The 18,490-nt window shown below is 42.6% G+C and overlaps 2 pseudogenes; both read left to right on the top strand.

Moving 5' to 3' along the window:
- Positions 1 to 9,290: 9,290 nt before the first annotated feature.
- Positions 9,291 to 10,059, top strand: LOC132226417 (protein FRG1-like; annotated as a pseudogene).
- Positions 10,060 to 14,809: 4,750 nt separating this feature from the next.
- Positions 14,810 to 16,573, top strand: LOC132226411 (activating signal cointegrator 1-like; annotated as a pseudogene).
- The last annotated feature ends 1,917 nt before the right edge of the window (positions 16,574 to 18,490 follow it).

Here is an 18,490-nt window from a genome sequence, read left to right as displayed (position 1 = left end):
GGTGCACTAAAGTTGCCTTCCACAATGTTTGTTCTGTTGTAAATCCCGCCAAGTTTTCATCTCTATAAGTTCAGTTTAGGTCTCTTTAATATATTAAATATCTCTACTTAACATGCTCAATCTTACCTCTAACTTTTTTGACATGAAACACACAATAACTGATATAATGTGTCTTCTATTCTACCAGTTTGGGTTTGATTTTAGTTGTTTTAGTGGTGATTACATCCAGTTCCTGTAACCCTGTCTTGGTCAGAAGCAAAAGTCTCTTTAACTATAATCCAAAATTCTTTTAATTAAAATGTATGATAAATGTATTCAGAAGAGAACTTTTGAAGGCAGTTTCAGTATAAAAGAAACACCTTTAGAATATAAAACAGGAGGAAAACATGGAAACTTAAGATATGGGTTTGAGAATATTCACTAATTCAAATAATCTGTAAAAGGCACTTACTGATATTATCAACCTCATTCCTTTATTTCTTGATCTGTGTGAGAGTACACAGGTGTTCATTTGTTATGACACTAATTATATTATATGCACTTTTCTGTTATATTTTATAATTTTTAATTTTTTAAAAAGGCATGAAGCTATATTTTTCAAGGAACTTATAATGACAAAGTAAAACTATGTACACAAATAAGTAAGACCATTGAAATACAGTAGGTCCTCAAATGCCTTTCATTCAATGTCATCTACACTAATCTACACTAATAAAAGAGAATCATGCAAATTAACAATCATTCCCACTCCACTACACCCACCAGCCAATCAAGAGTGAGTATGCAAATTAACCCAACTAAGATGACGGCAGCCATGGAGCTGGAGCAGGCAGGAGGCTGGAGTTGCCCCTGGTGATGGAGGAAGCCAAGCTCCCCGCCTTCCCTGGCCAGCCCTGGGCTCCGCTCAAGGCTACAAAGTTTCAATTATAGAAGATAAATAAATCCCAGATACCTGCTTCCAGCCCACCCTGGCCTCCGCTCAAGGAGGCACTGAAAAAGAAAGAAAGAAAGAAAGAAAGAAAGAAAGAAAGAAAGAAAGAAAGAAAGAAAGAAAGAAAGAAAGAAAGAAAGAAAGAAAGAAAGGAGAGGCTTGGATCTTAGGTCACCAGGGTGCGTGGCCAGCCTGAAAATGGCCATCAGCCACTCACCCAGGCTGGCCAGGCACCCCAGCGGGGACCTCCCACCCCGAAGGGGGTGTGGCCAGCTTGAAAACAGCCCTCAGCTCCTCACCCAGGCTGGCCACACACCCCCAGCAGGGACCTTCACCCCATGGGGGCATGGCTGGCCTACAAACCACCATAGGCCCCTCACCCAGGCTGCCCCATGCCCCAAGGGAACCCCCACCCTGATCCGGGACACCCTTCAGGGCAAACCAGCCAACCCCCACCCATGCACCAGGCCTCTAGCTATACTAATAAAAGGGTAATATGCTAATTAGACTGGGAGACTTTCCAGGAGACCTTCCGGATATTCTTCTGGACAAAGCCATGGTGGGGGGGGGCAGAGGTAGAGGCAGTTAGAGGCCAAGAGGGGAGGGCAGTTGTGGGTGATCAGGCTGGTGGGGAGCAGGGCCATTGGGGGTAAGCAGACCAGCAGGGCGGCCAGTTGGGGACAAGCAGGATGTCAGTGGGGGTCAGTTGGAGGTGATCAGGACAGCGGGGGGGGCGCAGTTTGGAGTGAGCAGGCCAGCAGGGGGGCAGTTGGGAGCGAGAACACTGGCACAGGTGGCAGTTGAGGGTGATCAGGCTGGTGGGGGGGGGGATATGGGGGCAAGCAGGCCGGCAGCAGGGGGCAGTTGGGAGCGAGAACACTGGCACAGGTGGCAGTTGAGGGTGATCAGGCTGGTGGGGGGGGGGGATATGGGGGCAAGCAGGCCGGCAGCAGGGGGCAGTTGGGGGAAAGCAGGCCGGCAGGTAGAGTGGTTAGGAGCAATCAGGCAGACAGATGAGCGGTTAGGAGCCAGCAGTCCCAGATTGTGAGAGGGATGTCTAACTGCTGGTTTAGGCCTGATCCCTGTAAATCAGCAGTAGGGCATCCTTCGAGGGGTCCCAGATTGGAGAGGATGCAGGCCAGGCTGAGGAACACCCCCTCCCCCATGCATGAATTTCATGCACCGGGCCTCTAGTTTCATTATAACATTGATGGTGGTGGGGAATCAATTCCCAATCACAGCCACTATATGTATGGAGTTTAGATGTTCTTCCCATAGTTGCATGAGTTTTCTCTGGGTATGCCAGTTTCCAGGGCAATTAACATGTCTCCATTGTCCCAGGCTGAGTGAGTGGTCCTGTGATGGAAATTCATACTGTCCACGGTGGGTCTTGCACCTGAGCTGCCGGGGAAGGCTTTGGCCACCCTTCACACTGAACTGGAATTAGTTGGAAAATAATTATCCTGTTTTTCTTAATCTTTCTAAGTTTATGTATAGCTCACATTTATTTCAATGTTTAATATAAGAAGTGTTTGGGGTCTTTGTTTAGAAGCTTGGTGATGTCTTCCTAACCAGAAATATGCCAAGGAACTTAACTCATGTTTATATGCCTGGGTTGTGGGCTCAATCCCCAGTGTGGGGCATGCAGGAGGCAGCTGATCAATGATTCTCTCTCTTCACTGATGTTTCTATCTTTCTCTCCTTCTCCCTTCCTCACTGAAATCAGTTATAATATATTTTTTAAAAATTGAACAGCCATTTGACCCAGCAACCCCACCTCTGGGAATATATCCTAAAAACCCAGAATTAGAAAGAATGTATGCACCCCTATCCTCATAGCAGTGTTATTTACTAGTACAATATCTAAGATTTGGAAACAGTCCAAGTACCGATCAGTAGATGAGTGGATAAAAATGTTGTAGTACATTTGCACAATGGAATACTATGAGCAGTAAAAAGAAGGATCTCTTACCCTTTGGGACAGCATGAATGGACCTGGAGACTATTTGTTAAGTGAAATAAGCCAATCTGAGAAAAACAAATATCACATGATCTCATTTATTTGTGGAATCTAATGAACAAAATGAATTGACCAGCAAAATAAGACCCAAAGCATGGAGGCATGGAGCAGACTGACATACCTCGATGTGGGGGTGGGAGGACAAGGAAAGATAAAACAAAGAATTTATATACTTACTAGGGGCCCAGTGCATGAATTCATGCACCTTGAAAGGAACTGTGGGCCACAAAGCCGCAGTGGGCACAGGAGTGGGTCTCGGCCCATCCTCTGCACTTCTGCCTGGCCCCTTCCACCGCGGCCCCCAGTCCCCTGTCTGCCAGCAGCCCCACTCCCGCCACCACCACTCCCACGCGCTGATGATGCTGGTCCCGCTCACAACTGCTGATGCTCGGAATGACTGGGGCCGGCGCCAGCAGCGGGTGCCAGCAGCAGCTGCTGCCCCAATCACCCTTCAGGAGCAGGGGGAGGTGAAGAAGCTCTCAGGGGTGATCTGGGCCAGCAGCCGCCAATCTCACCCACTGTCAGTGCTGAGCAATTGGGACCAGGCACCAGTAGCAGGTGCGAGCAGCAGCTCCGGGACCGGCTATGGGTGCAAGAGAGGCCAGCACTGGCAATGGGTGCAAGCTACTGGCCCCGATCACCTCTCAGGAGCAGGGGGAGGTGGAAAAGCCCTGAGGGGCAATCGGGGCTGGCTTCCACCACTCACACCTGTTGACAGTGTCAAGCAATCAGGGCCAGCGCTGGCAGCAGGTGTGAGCAAGGCCGGCACCAGCAGGAGGTGCGAGCACCGGATGGGACTGCGGTATGTGGGAGCAAAGAATTTTCAGTTAACACCAGAGGCTCGCCCCAATGACAGCAACCAGCGCCCTGCCTTGGTCTGGTGCCCCTGCTCACCTGCTCCACCATCCCACCATGGCCAACACCCACCGTGTTCTGTGCACACCCCCTGGTGGTCAGCGCACGTCATAGTGACCAGTTGTTCAATTATTTGGTTGTTCTGCTATTCAGTCTATTTGCATATTAGCCTTTTATTATATAGGATATGCATAGCCCATGGACATGGGCAATAGGGTAGTTAAGACCTGGAGAGGGATGGGAGGGACTAGACAGAGAGAGGTGAAGAGGGAGGAATGGGAGACATCTGTAATACTGTCAACAATAAAAAAATTATTTTTAAAAAAAGACATGGCAACTAAATGCAAAAAGAAATAGTTTCTTTTCTTAGGGAAATATGATTTGGTGCAAATTCATATTTCCTCTGATAAGATTTTTATAGCCTCTAATTTGATACTCAAATCCCTTGCTAAATTTCTGAATAAAAGTTTCTATTCCTCTGGATGTAGCCATTCCTCATGTATGCCTGCAATTTTACCACAGTAGCCAGGGAGAGTGCGCCATTCAGCTGCCGTCTGCTCTCCACTGCCAAATGAGGTTATGCTGCTTCTGGGGTCAAGGTCTTTGATGCAGTGCACCATTATCCACAGGAGCAGAAAAAATTTCATCTTGGTCCCATGAAGGTCACCCACCACTCTCTGCAAAAAGCAATGTTTATAAACCGCATTATCAGCAAGGGATTTTTCTTAGGAAAAGGAATCAGATGTTAATCAAATAACCCTTCTTTCTGTCTAAAGTTGCCCATCACTAGTCATATATGCTTACCAAGATGAATTTAAGATACACTACAAGATCCACCCAGAAGCTTTCTTCCAGACAAAATCCCACCTCATCTCTACCATCATCCTTTACCTGGAAATAAAACAGTAAAAGCTATTAAAGAAGAAGGAGGATGAAGAAAAGGAGGATGAGGAGGGGGAAGAAGAGGAGGAGAGGGAGTTGACAGCATGGACATAGAGGTCAAAGAGGCTGAAAATTGAGAAAATGCCACTGCCACTAACGATCAGGAAGTCTCTGTTGTTCTTTGAAAAGATTTTAATAGAAGAGATAACAGACACTGCTCAGGAAGTATCTCTTCCTTTCCATCAATAACCCAGACACAAAAGACAGACCTACTTAAGTCAGTTTCCAAGTGGCTATGCCAGGATACAAACATAAATCCAAGCCCTCACTGGTTTGGCTCAGTGGATAGAGCGTTGGCCTGCGGACTGAGGGGTCCTGGGTTTGATTCCAGTCAAGGGCATGTACCTTGGTTGCAGGCACATACCCAGTAGGGGGTGTGCAGGAGGCAGCTGATCGATGCTTCTCTCTCATAGATGTTTCTAACTCTCTAGCCCTCTCCCTTCCTCTCTGTGAAGAGATCAATAAGATATATTTTTTAAAAAAAAACATAAATCCAAGCAGCCTACTCCGTTAATTAAAATACAGCCAAACTACTTAAGCATTTAATACGATGCCTTGGGTGGACAGATGTCCGCAGCATGTTCCTTAAACCACACTGTGGTATAGTAGATATTGTTGGTGCCTAACCGCAGATCCCCTTGCCCTCCTTAATTCACAGGTTAACAGGTCTCAACAGCTTCCCGCCTCATGTACCTGTATCTCCGCCTCTCTACCTGGGAGCTTTCTTTAATGGCGAACTTGCTGAGAAACAAACAGGCTGAATTAGGATATTCATGGCATAGGCCCTCAAATCCCCATCCAGTGGGGGACAGAGGCTGGTGAGTAACCACCCCAGCCTCCATGTCCTCCGCTGGGACAGTTCTGAGATGTGTCCACACAGTTTTTCACAGGTTCCCAGTGAGAATGAGTCATAGTTGCCCACAATAGTAACGACTTATTAACTTTTGTCCTTTCCTCATTTTTCCCACCTTCTCACTGTCCTGGATGCAGACAATAAGATGGTGCATTGTGTGCAGAGAATTTTTAAACAACAACAAAACCGACTTAAAGTCAGTCTGTTTTCTAGTAACACGGTCGGTAATTCTAAACAATGTCAGTGATGCAATGCTCTTCCCTGTTGGGGAAAACCACTCTGAGAGCCACCCCCAACCTTGGTATGCCACTGCTGAAAGGGTTAGACATGCCCTGTATGGCCTTAGCATCAGATGGAGTTTAGTTCAATCCAACCTCTGTCACTTACTAGCCAAGTGGCATGTAGCCTTGAGTAAATAAATGACTTAACCTCTGTAAGCCCCATTTTTTCATGTGTAAAATGGAAATACTTATAAGATATAGGACACAGAACAGAGTCGCTGTATAAAATAAATGTACAATAGCTACTCACCAAAATATCTGATATATATGGGTTCAATAAATAGGTTCTGATAATATCATCTGACTTGTGTATTTACCACACATTTAATCTGCTGATTTCAATAGCTATCATTAATAATTAGTCACTTTTATCATCCAAAGAAAATGTAGTTAATTTAAGATTAGCACAAATTATTTATATCAGATGTCCTGATCAAAGTACTTAGTTTAATTATGCTCTGTCCCCTGAAATAAAATGTTAAAGTGACCAGATATCTGTCATAAAGTTTTCAACATTTATTCAATTCATCTCTAGTTCTCTATTCCCTTCCTCTCCTTTATTTTCAATTTTATTTTTTCCAGTACCCATTGAATTCTTGATGGGCCTACTGAGTCCTATTTATAGTCCCCAATGGGAACTTCAGAGCAAAAGAGAAGTGGCTCTTGAGTTCCTTATAACCCACTCAGGCTGCAGCAGTACCTGTTTGGATTTTGAATTTCTTTGGCTCTTAAGATTTTAAACATCCTTTCATCTAGCTCTCAATATCTCTGAGGATGACAGAATCTTGCATTTTTTTCATACCTGATAGGACCTTCTGACTCATAAATATGCTTCATACCTGATAAGGCCTTCTGACTCATAAATATATTAAAATATATTAAATTCTGATTGTTTCTCATGGCCTTATCTGGCTTTGCCATCCCACTTTCAAGGTCATTCTACTGACAAGTACTTTATCAGTATCTGACTTAAAACAGCCTGGAATAGAAGATATGAATATTCTCTCTGGAGTCAAAATGTAGCTATGCCAGCCATTGCCTGTGTCACCTTGGGCAAGTCACTTATACTTTCTAGGGCTTAATTTCCTTACTATGATATGGAGAAGAAAATGATAGTACCTATCTTATGGAGGTGTTTCAGGGATTAAATAAATACCTAATACTGTCTGGCATATAACGTGCTCTATAACTTTAAGCTATTATTTTATTTTTATTTTCAAATTGTAATATGTAGTTTTTTTAATATATATTTCTATTTGTCCTTGAAGGTATCATATGTCCTGAGCACTAGTGCTTTATGCCGACTTTCTTGGCTGCTCGAATTGGGTGTATGACCTGCTGTGTTCATCTGAACTTGAGCCCCATGTTCATGTGGATCCATCTAGATTAATTGCCCATTTCTACAATTATAATTGCCTGAATCATTACAATAGTTATGTGGCTTTACATTTTATAATGTTCAAGATCATTTTATTTTATCCTCCTGTGATATATGAATGACTCATATTATTATTTCTAATGTGGACTAGGAGAGATTGGGAAAGGTCAGAGAGGTAGTAACTATCAGAACAGAGACTAGAACGAGGATTTACAGTGCATGTGTTGCACCGGCACTGAGAAAGGGGAAATGAAGGCCAGAGATGTTGCTGAATCCAAGAGAAACAAACGGAAGGCAAGCAGCAACCTCACCAGATCGATGTGATAGGTGGACCTCTTAATGGATTAGGAAATACCTTTAGTATAAACACTGGAGGCTGCATCCCCAACACAGGCATTTGAGTGCCTCACAAAGAGTAGATTCCATACACCCATGATTTTCAAGTAGACACTAGGTTCCCTAGAGTCTTTATCAGAATGCTACTGGAGAACTGAGTCCTACAGAAAATGATTGTCTGGCTTTTTTCTCAATTCTTCCAAAAATGGAACAAAGCTAGTAGCACCATTCTAGAGATATAGCCAAGAAGTTAATCCATTATATTCACTGAATGCCTTAAGACATCAGGGCTTAATTCCTTTGTACAATCTTGATTGAGTAGAGCTAATTGAGTATGAGAGAGTTTACATTACACCTACAATGTAAAACAATAAACTCCACCTGAAATAAGTATTTCCTCTTAAGTATTAAAACAAAATATCAGAGCTTAAGAAAGGACTTCTCTAAAGAGTGACAGTTATGTATCCAGCAGTAACCCTCTATTTTAGGAGTCAGTCTTAATAGGGACAATGCCTTAAGGTTAATTCTATACATATTGATGTGACAAAAGAAAATGTCTGCCAATAACTTCAGGCTATATGCCCATGGAAGTCACGTGGTTTATTATATTGGTGCCAGGGAACAGAATGTGAACAGGTTAGTACCTACTAGCCCTTCCACCCGAAAACCATCTCCAGAGAATGTTCTCCTGGAAGCAGGCCAGCAGAGCAGCTTAGTCTGTGAGCAAGAGTAACTTCAGGTGTCAAGGCAGATGATAAACTTTGGAGGGATGCTGATTGAACCAGGCTAGAGAGTTTTCTGCAAAGTACTTTCAGAGATTTGTGGAGGATGTTTCTAGAGGCTGGAAAATTGATCCCCATTGACTCCAGCAGAGAAATGATGACTTACTAGTCCTGTTTTGACTGTAAACTGGTGAGCCAAGGCCATGTGGCAGTAAAAACAAACCAACTGGGCCTGTTCTGAACTGACAAACTGCCACCAAGCCAAGGAAACAAGTCGGCCTTTGCCATTAATTTATCTCTTAGTTAAAATAACAAGCAAAAGGAAATACAACCCACTATATTCAAGAAACAAAGTCAGGGGAATTTGCTTCCCATTGATTTCCTTCCATAAGCTCTTTCTCATATTTTAACTAAGGACAAAGTAAGGAAGGAAATGCCCTCTAAGAGAAAATTAAGTGAATTTAGAATAGAAACATAAAGGCTAAGGAAACAGATCCCCAAGGAATCAGAATAGAATATGATTTTAATAAATTGGCTTAATGAAGATTAAGTCCGTTTAATAACAAGCAGAACTATTATTAAAGTTAAGTAAGCAGTGGTCTGTGTCCAATTATGGCCAACAGCTCTTGGGAGAACCAGGAACCAGGGCGAAAGCTGCCTCCGAGGAAGAGGGAGGGATTCCTCTGGCAGATTTGATCCACACAAAGGCCTGGAAATGGGATTGAATCCATATGTTCGCCCTTTAAACAAATTAAAATGCATTTGACAGGCATAAATAAGTATGGGATTTTGCATTTAAACACCATCTAACCCATTTATGAAGTAACAACAGCTTTGCGCTGAGGCGCCATGCTGCCACCGGTGCGTGCACATGCCTGCGCTTTCAAGCTTGGGTTCTCCCTCGCCCTTTCCTGGTCGAACTGTTTTATCCTGAGCCAGCTCCCACCTTTCTACAGAAGAATCCCCAGAACCATGGCAGAGCACTCCTATGTGAGGTCCACCAAACCCGTGCTCAAGGCCACCAAGGCCAAGAATGAAAAGAAAAAGAGCAAAGAGAAGGAGAGGGGAAAAAAGGATGAAGAAACCCAACTTGATATTGTTGGAATCTGATGGACAGTAACAAACTTTGGTGAAATTTCAGGAGCCAGAACGATTGAAATGAATTTTTAAAAAAACCTACATACATGCATTTGGCAATGGACTTTTGCACTGGGAGCTCCATATAAGGAAGCTGATGAGGGTCCTAATCCTCCGGACCAGCTTACAGCTGTCAAATTTGTCTGATTCCAGAATTGCCCTAAAATCTGGCTAAGGAACATATCTTGGTATAAATTCAGATGGACTTGTTGGGCATTCACATGTGATTGGACTAAGAGAACAATGGGAGTCAGTCTTTCAAGATTGGGAAATGATTTTATTGGCCTCAAGTAGCTGTTTTATCAGATGAAATGAAGCAGACCATATAGAAGCAAAAAGTAAAGCAACAGGAGAGGAAGACATGATAAAGATTAGATCCTGAGCTGAAAGAGAAACTAAGAAAAAAGCTGGTATCCCAGAAGACAAAGGAAATATTAAATGGTGTCAATTATGGGGGGAAAAAAACTTCAGAGCTTCCAGGACTACAAACTTAAAACAAGCAAGAAGACAGTAAAATTCTTTAAAGGCCTGGAAAGATGGAGTTTTGCATGAAATACTTCTGGACAGGCGGGTCAAATTGAAAACTGATAGACATTGCAAATGACCAGGATTTTTGTCTCTGTCTTCTTCTTTTGTTTTATTTTTTCTGAATAAAATAATCAGTGGAAGCATTAAAATAAAAAATAAAAAAGTAACAGCAGCTTCTTCTATACCAGATACCAAACTAAGTGCACTGTGAATTCTCTCCTGGTCCCCCTGCAACGTGAGAGGAAAGTATTATCTCTTCCGACTGAATAGTTGGTCCCTTTCCTACAAGCTGGGATTTTTTTAAAATTCCCATTGTGTACTTCCTGTGTCCCAGGCACTGTACCTTCAGGAAACATACAGATAGTACAAATTATGAAGAAAAGACAATAACAGAGGGCTGTGGTAAGAATAATGAGAAGGGAAGAACTTGTTTAAGTTGCCTGATCAGCTGAGAGCTGACAGATGAAAGGAACCAGCCGTGTAAAGAGCAAGAGGAACAAACACGCAGAGCAGAGGGCACAGCATGCGCAAGGGCCCGAGGCTGGGAAGAACTTCATGCATTTACAGATTAAGAAGAAAACTGGTAAGAGAACAGTGAGCAAGAGGGAAGGAAGCATGAGGTAAGTTTGCAGAGACAAACAAGGGCCAGACCCTGCGAGAGGTTTCAGAACTTGTTACAGAGTTAAAATGTATACTGAGTACAGTGGAAGCTCCTGAAGGGTTTTAAGCAAGAGCAATAAGATCTAATCTGAATTTTCTTTAAAAAAAATCATTCTAATTGGTCTTTGGAAAGTAGATTGTAGGGATGCAAGAGGGGAAGCAGGGAGAAAAGTGAACAAATTGCTGACTGGGTAACAGGGCCAGTGGTGGCTTAAGCTACAGTATGGCCATGGAGAAGAACTAGAGTCAACATATACAATCATGAGTCTTTTAATGACAGAGATATGTATCATTAGGCAATTTTGTTGTTGTGAGAACATTAAAGAGCGTACTTACACAAACATAGGTGGCACAGCCTACTGCACACCTGCTGTATGTGGTGTAGCCTATGGTTCCTAGGCTACACACCTGTACGGCATGTTCGTGTACAAAACAACACAAGATTAAATCAGGCTCAAAAGGAAGTGATACAATTGAAAGACATGGTAAACACGAGATGTGTGAGGCTGCTGCCAGTGCTGCTTGGCACACTGCCTCACGGCAACTGGAAACCCAGGCGATGGGTTCTCCCTAGAGCCTCCGGAAGAAGGCAGCCCTGCCAACACCCTCACTTTTAACCCAGGGAGACCACTGTGTACTTGTGACTTCCAGCTCCGTAAGATAATGCATGAGTGTTGGTTTAAGCCACTAGCTTTGTAGTATTCTGTTACAACAGAAATATGAAACTAATATACTATTACCCTTTAATGACAGTATGAAAGTCAGCTGAGTCAGTAAAATGTTCTGACACAGACCAGGCTCAGAAAAGGGTCATCTCTTAGCCTGGATGAGATGGATGTCCGTGGCTGCACAGTGCACTCAGGATAGCACTGCTGCATGGATTAGGATAAGTATACTCAAATGTAATTATGTAAACAGAAGCCTTCAGTACACACTTTTAGACATTGTGGTTAAGATACAGACAACACTCTTAGGCATTTTCTAAGTCCCAATATCATTTCTCTCTCACCAAGTTGCGCTAGCTAGATAGGGAACAATCAAATTGATTCTGAAGATCAGAGTCTGATCATTCCAGATGCCAGTTCTGAAACTCTGAATTGTCATGGGATTCCCTACCTCCTCCTTCCCAACACCTGAAAAGGAGGTATTTTATATTCATTGTTAACCATCTCTGTCATTAATGACGGAACCTGAGCCAATGTAAAGAGAAGCATTCATGTTTTCACCAGTTAAGAAAGGACATAGTTTCATTATCAATGTTATCATTATTTAAACTGAAATCTCCTTAGTTTAATAGACTCATCACTGCCACCAATAAAATATAATATGCTTTGCCAGGAACACCCTTCCACCTGGCACAACTTGGCTAAGTCTCACTGGAGATTCAAACTGTAATATCAAGTGAGAATTTAACGTCCAACCCCATCCCATAGGATTAAACCAGTCTTATAAAAATGGGACCATTCCTGGAATGTTCATGACCTACAAGGCTAAAGATTTTACTGTCTTCCTGAGGAACATTTTCTCAACAATTTACTGAGAGGAAGGCTATGTTTATTCCAGTCAGGTTTCACCCATCCATTTGAAGCTTTCTAATTTCACTTCTTGGTAATTGTTCCCCCAGCATTTCCTGTAACTGTGCCTTATCTGATTCTTCCACTCCAGAGTGTTATTTTTATTGCAATGTAAAACAGAAACATTTCTGAATTATAATTGGAAGTCCTGACTGGTTCCCCATTTGATGCTGAATAATTCAATTGAGCTAATTAGGCACGGGGCACCCCTGACTCACGCTGCAAAAAGACTTATCCTGACTTCTGGTGATGCTTCTGGAATGTGGCTAATTGGCAGAAGCCATGTACAGTGATAATGAGCACACATTTGCCTTTCTTGCCCCATGAGGGAAACTGGAACTTTCTAAAGTGGTATTTAGCTGAGCTATGATGCTTTTGCAGCATTCTCAATTATCGACTGGAACACCCTGAAAGTGACTGGACCATCAATCCTATCCAGCTCTCAGTTCAAAGAGAATGTGGCTGCCTCAAGACTCCTACTGTGAGATTTCCAGGAAACAGAAAGTTAACCTTAAGTCACTTTTCACTTTTTTTAACTTAAGAAAAATGGGCAATTACCTTTGCTCTGCAGACTTCACAAACTCGAGTGGGTTCTTCTGCAGGAGTTAAAAGGTGAAGATTGGTGTCTGTGCTAATTAGCAGTTCCTACTTCAGCTTGAAAGCTTACACTATAAAAAGACACGGGAGGCAGACAGGATCAGAACCCTTCTGGAATCCTTACAGGAGGGCTTCTTTGACAAATGCAAATTTGCAGGCTGAAAAGTCACGTCGATTCTTAGATGTATTTTCATCAGAATCTGATGGAACCACAAGTGCCTTCTGCCCATATTCATTTTATTAAATGTTGACTACATACCACCAACCAGTTTCATCTTTTAGAAAAGTTTCAACTGTTCCTAAAAGGAAAAGAAAGCTGTCAACATAATTTTAATTCTTTCTCTGACACATCTTTTTATGTTCTTATATTTGCATTTTTTCTTTTTTGCATTATTTGGTCTATTATATGAAAGAATCTTTTTCCAAGTATTAATAACAGAAAATTCAAGAGGGCATCAAATTAAAATGTTTTTTAAAGGGATGAAATGTATCCAAAGAATAAGATTTATGGAGCTTAAATAAAGCTCTAAGTCCTACATGTGGAACCACACATTGGAAGTCCAGCTCACCACGCATCTCCCACTGGGACTTTGGTTTCATGGCTCTGCTAAGCCAACACAGGCTTTTCGTAGGCTGCGTAATAGGGCAGGTTCATTCTTAACCGTAATTATACTCCTACAACCTTATCCATTTACACTAGCACATGCCCCTTGCATACAGACAGTTTTGACCAAAAGCCTCATTTCTTCGCATATGATACTGTAGTCCAGTAATCTGCCCATCACCCACTGCTGGTTAGTGGCAGACCGGAGGGGGCAAGCCAGAGACTCTAAAGCACCAATCCACTCTTCTCTCCGCTGTGCTCCACTGAAGGGATGAAAGATTCACTGACTTGTTACTATGCATTTCAATACAGCTTGAATGAGCTGAATGAAAACTGGAATATCAGAGGCTGTCAAAAGTCAAAGGCTTCACATAAGCTCTAACGAGGGAACCTATTTTACTAAAATTCCCTACAGGTTCTGGCTAATAGTTATTACTTACTGAGCAATTAGTAGGTGCCAGCAGCATGCAAAACAGCTTACATTTAATCATTCATATGATCTAATTTAATCCTCATTCTCCTAAGTAGGTGCTGTTTTACAGATATGGAAACTGAGACTTTGAGACCATTAAAACATCTCCCAGGGCTACACTGCCAGTCAGTGAGGAAAGCGGAACTTTATTTGAAAATAGAGTCCATCATACTACTATAAGCAATCAGCAACTCCTCTCCCAGATATTCAAATCAAGTAAACTTTATTAAAAATAATTTTCACTCTATGTGTTCCTTTTATCCTGGCCTTCCTTTGATCAAGCAAAGAAAGTATGTTGCTAGCATTCTCCCAAAGCTTGAAAATTTCATTATTAAACCAAGTTACTTTTTTTTAATCCCTCCAAAAAAAAATGACTTACCAGCATAGTACATTCCAATGGTAGAACCCTTTAGCACCCTGGTCTACACTCATATTGATTTCTATTATAATTTCAATAAAATAGAGAGTAGCTGCTCTCTACCCACCAAGCTGTATCTTTTTATATTCCTTTCCTGCTTTTGCTTTTCTCATAGGTTAAATAATTTCAAATTCTTCCCCAGCCGGCATGACTCAGTGGTTGAGCATCAACTTAGGAACCAGGAGGTCAAGGTTCGATTCCCAGTCAGGGCACATGCCCTAGTTGCGGGCTGGACCCCAGTGTGGAGCGAGCAGGAGGCAGCCGATCAATGATTCTCTCTCATCATTGATGTTTCTATCTCTCTCTCCCTCTCCTTTCCTCTCTGAAATCAATAAAAATATATTTAAAAAATAATAATAACAGCACAGGTGGAAGGGGAGGCGACGCTATGGCGGGGCGGTGCAGCCTGGTGGAACCCGGGCAAGCAAGTTGCTGTTGCAAAGGGAACTAGTCTGGCACAGGACTCCAGGCTTTCTCAGCCCAGCCGTTCTGCTGGGGAAAATGGAGGTGGCTGGGGCGGTCCCCTCGGAGCAGCTGGTGGGCGGTGTACCCAGAATTTGTGGAAAACTTTTGCCCTGGAAGTCAGTGAGGAGATCATGCAATATGTTTTGTCAATTGAAAGTCCCGAAGGGATATGAGACTATGTTGCTGACCTCCTTCAGGGAAATGAGGGCAAAAAAAGGTCAATTCATAGAAGAGCTTATAAACAAATGGCAAAAGAATGATCAGGAGTTGATTTCTGATGTTCTGCAGCAGTCCTTCAAAAAAAGATGAAATTTTAGATGGGCAGAGATCAGGAGACCAGCTAAAGAGAAGTAGGCAAAAAGGGAGGAACAGACACAAAGTTCCTGCATTTGCTGAACCTGACACAACCATAGAAGTCAAAACACCTTTTGATTTGGCCAAGGCACAAGGGAACAAGAACTCCTTAAAGAAGAAGACAAAGTTTGTCAGTTTATACACAAAAGAGGGACAAGACAAGCTTGCAGTCCTGATCACAGGTCGCCACCCTTGTGATTGCCTGGGCCAGAAGCACAAACTGATCAATAACTGTGTGATCTGGGGGCGTATAGTCTGTGTCCTTGCTTATTCTGTGGTACTCTGGTATGTACTCGTGAACAGGATATTTTACAACGTGACTCAAACAAGAGCCAGAAGTTACTCAAGAAGCTAATGTCAGGGATGGAGAATTCTGGAAAAGTGGACATCTCTACCAAGGACCGTCTTCCTCACCAAGAGTTTCGATTTAAGTCTGGCCTGGAGAAGGCTATCACGCATAAAGACAAACTGTTAGAGTTTGATAGAACTAGCATTCAAAGGGCCCAAGTAATTGATGATGAGCCAGGTTACTTTGCCAGTGATTCTAATCAGTGGTTATCCAAGATTGAGTGGGAAACTTTGCAGAAGCAAGACGAGAAACTGAGAGAATTTTGACATGCCTCTCAACTTTCTAAGATCACCATTGATTTTGCAGGCAAAAAGATCGTGGAAGATGAAAAGCCACTAGCCAAGTATTATAGCAAACTAGATGAGACAATCAATACAGGCCATTGCCAGTGGAACCTTGAACCAATCACTGACCAAATTGGGTAGATCTTCTGAAGAGCCTTTGGGAATTCTGGTGCATCCCAACCTGTACCAGTCCCCTCCCCAGTGGATAGATCAGACAGGTGCAGCCACACAGATGAAGGCTTTCCATTCAGCAGGATCAGAACCAGAGTTCAACTCATATCGGCACCGGTTGTGAATCCAGGACGAAGAATTTCAGGAAGGCTTTGATGGTGGCTGGTGCCTCTCTGTGCATCAGCCTTGGGCTTCTCTGCTTGTCAGAGGGACTTAAAGGGTGGAGGGAAGAAGCTGGTACACCCCTCACAGAGGATGACTTTGGATAGCAGCCACAGCCAAAAGATCCTCCCCCCAAGAAGTCTCCGAACTCCAGACTACATATCGTTTTCTTTGTGGGAAAAATGTGGAATTTCCCAATGACTATCCATCAAGTTGTCTTTTGGGCTGTGTGGACCTAATTGACTGCTTGTCCTAGAATTAATTTAAGGATCAGTAACCAAATATGAGTCAAGAATCTGAGTCTCCATTTGTTTTTATCTGCACAATTCCCAAGGAAATGATTGTGAAGTTTCCTATTAAAGGAAATCCAAAAATCTGGAAACTGGATTCCAAGATCCATCAAGGCACAAAGAAGGGGTTAATGAAGCAGAAGAAAGCTGTCTTACACAGGAGAAAAGGAGTTATAGAGCATAGTGGAGTTTTGTGTACTAAAATTGTTTCCGTTGGTCCTTTGGAACTGAAGCAGTAGAAATCTCAAGGCTTGGCATCAGGCTTGACTCTCCCAAAATTTAAACTCTTACCAAACTTGTATATTTTTCTTAAGGAGTGGGATTCTTTATGTAGTGGGTCAAAATCTTTGAATACATTATTTATAAAAACCTATTTTAAAAATAAAAATAAAATAATAATTTCAAATTCTTGAGGTTTTATTCAAAGGGCCCTGTTTCCAATAGCATAAGCATATTTATAATCAATCCTGAATGAGTGGTCTTCTAATGGGTCCGTGTGTGCAAAAACTTTCCCTTGGGCTCTTGGGCACTCCAAGAGAGAATCAATCTCAAGGTCCTCAAGTGCCATAGATTCTCTTTTCTGAAAGTGATCTTCCTGAGAACAAATTCATTCAAGGCACAATGCTGATTCTCTGTTCCCTCCTCCTTTTTACCAGAGCTCTTTCCTCTTCTAGGATAGAAAGGCAGGCAGGCCCATGCCAGATCTCACATCAGTGCCTTACCCTCAATGCAGAAACCACCAGCAACAAGGAGACCATTCAAAATCTGCTGAGAAAGCAAGTGACTCTCTAATGGGGCTCTGTATCCCTTTATAAGTCAGATGGTTTCCAATTTACTGCTTTTAATTCAGTTAAATACAGACCAAGTCAAACAATTCACTAAGAACTTTCCTCCTATTCTAATGAAAGACCACAAGTTGATTTTTTTTTTTTTTGGCATTCAACTTGAAAGAAGTCCAAAAAAATTGATTGACACTGAAAAACAACTTTCCATTTATTCCCTTCTGAACAAGATTTCAAATGACTCCAAATATAAAAAATGAAAGATAGATTTAATATTGATGCTAACTCTGTTTCATTCTAGCAAAATTTATCTACAAATATAAGAACTAGTTTTAAAACTTCTATCTAAAACTAGCTCTTATATTTGTACATAAAACTTCTGTCTCAACCTATGATACATTTGCAATTAATTTTTACTTTTTATATTTAGTAATTATCCCAAGCAGTAATAATAACTCTATACAGAAAAAAATTACACTGTGAAACTCATGATGAGAGAAATATATTAAAATAAATCCAAGTTCAATGTAAATTACTGTGGTCTTTAGACTCTAAGAGGAATGTAATAAGATAAAATCAGAAGGATGCAACAACGTTATTTTCTTTTCTTTTCTTTTACTTACTTATTGGCAGAGTCAGCTTTAGTTTTTTTATTTTCTTTTTTTAAATCTTTATTGTTGAAAGTATTACATATGCCCCCTTCCCCCGCCCCGCCCCACCCCAGGCCTTCATCACCCTGTTGTCTGTGTCCATGGGTTATGCATATCAACACTAATAAAAGAGAAAAATGGTAATTGGCGTACGAGCTACCCTTTTCATTGGCTAATCAGGGCTATATGCAAATTAACTGCCAACTAAGATTGGCAGTTAACTGCCAACTAAGATTGGCAGTTAACTGCCAACAAGATGGTGGTTAATTTGCATATGTAGGCACAATGCAGGGAGGCGAAAGGGAAAGCAGGAAGAAGCCCCCTGCCACTGACAGTGATCGGAAACCCAGGGGGGAGCTAAGCGCTGGGGGGCAGGGCAAAGGCAGCCAGCCATGATCAGAGAATCAGGTGCCTTTTCCGCCCTGGCCAGTGATAGCAGGAAGTAGGGGTGGAGCCAGCGATGGGAGCTGGCAGTCCCAGGAGCTAGGGGTCCCTTGCCTGGGCCTAAAGCGAAGCCCACGATCGTGGGGCCACTGCAGCTGCGGGCCCCCGCTGCCCGGGCCGGACGCCTCAGCCAGAGGAGTCAGGCCTGGGCAAGGGGCCGATCCTGCGATTGGAGGGTGATGGGGATCAACGCCTGAGGGCTCCCAGTATGTGAGAGGGGGCAGGCTGGGC

The sequence above is a fragment of the Myotis daubentonii genome, chromosome 1 (genome assembly GCF_963259705.1).
Source record: "Myotis daubentonii chromosome 1, mMyoDau2.1, whole genome shotgun sequence".
Classification (NCBI taxonomy): domain Eukaryota; kingdom Metazoa; phylum Chordata; class Mammalia; order Chiroptera; family Vespertilionidae; genus Myotis; species Myotis daubentonii.
This window is presented reverse-complemented; position numbering and strand designations above follow the sequence as displayed.